Here is a 1,332-nt window from a genome sequence, read left to right on the forward strand (position 1 = left end):
TGAAACAGCAGCAGTGAGAAGAAAACATCCTTGTACCATTTTTCATCTTCTTGAGTATGCACATGAAGTTGCTTCATTACACATGATGTTAGCTGTAGAACAATCATTCTTAAATTTTTTTGGTCTCAAAATCCCACTACACATTTAAAAATTATTGGGGACCCCAAAGAAGTTTTATTTATGAAGACTATCAATATTTACCATATTAGAAAGAAAAAAATTTAGTCATTTATCAATTCTTTTAAATGCAATAATAAATCCATTACATATTAACATAATAAATATTTTTATGAAAATAACTATTTTTTCAAAATAAAAAATTAGGGGCCGGCCCGGTGGCGCACTTGGTAGAGTGCAGCGCTTGGGAGCGCGGCGGCGCTCCCACCGAGGGTTCAGATCCCATATAGAGACCGGTCCGCTCACTGGTTGAGCGTGGTGCGGGCGCGACACCAAGGGTTGCGATCCCATTGCCGGTCGCAGTACGGGCGTGACACCAAGGGTTGCGATCCCGTTACTGGCCACGAAAAAAGACAAAAGGAAAAATAAATAAATAAATAAATAAATAAAAAATAGAAAATTAATAGGAAGAGTACTATGGTTTTACATTTTTTAAAAAATTTGTAATGCTGCAATTAATAGAAGATAGCTGGATTCTCATGACTGATTCTGCATTCAATCTGTTGCAATACGTTACTTAGGTTGACATACATGAAGAAAATTCATCCTCACACAAATACATAATTGGAAAAGTGGAGAGTATTTTAAGAAAATTATGGCAATTCTTTGATAGTACATCAAAACTCAACAAGTGGTACTTTCTTAAAGTTCGATTGCAATGTGGAAATCCAAAATCATATCAGGGCTGACTGGTTAGCTCAGTTGGTTAGANCGATTGCAATGTGGAAATCCAAAATCATATCAGGGCTGACTGGTTAGCTCAGTTGGTTAGAGTGTGGTGCTAATAACACCAAGGTCAAGGGTCCAATTCCTGTACTGCCAAGCAGACAAAAAATATATATACATTTTTTAAATTATATATATTTTTCATATCAGTGAACTTTTCCTACCCTGTACACTCATAAGGAAATGAGAATTAAAAAGGAAAGCAGAGGACTGGCCGGTTAGCTCAGTTGGTTAGAGCGTGGTGTTACAACACCAAGGTCAGTGGTTCCAATCCCTATATGAGCCAGCCACCAAAAAAAAGAACAGTTTTAGTATTATTATAAAAAAATTTCTGACCTCACAGATCCCCTGAAAATGACTTGACAGATTTTTTTAGGATTCCCTGGAACACAGTGTGAGAACTGATTCTGTAGCCTTTAAGTCAAAAAT

Source organism: Galeopterus variegatus, unplaced genomic scaffold (assembly GCF_000696425.1).
Source record: "Galeopterus variegatus unplaced genomic scaffold, G_variegatus-3.0.2 Scaffold5166, whole genome shotgun sequence".
Lineage (NCBI taxonomy): Eukaryota > Metazoa > Chordata > Mammalia > Dermoptera > Cynocephalidae > Galeopterus > Galeopterus variegatus.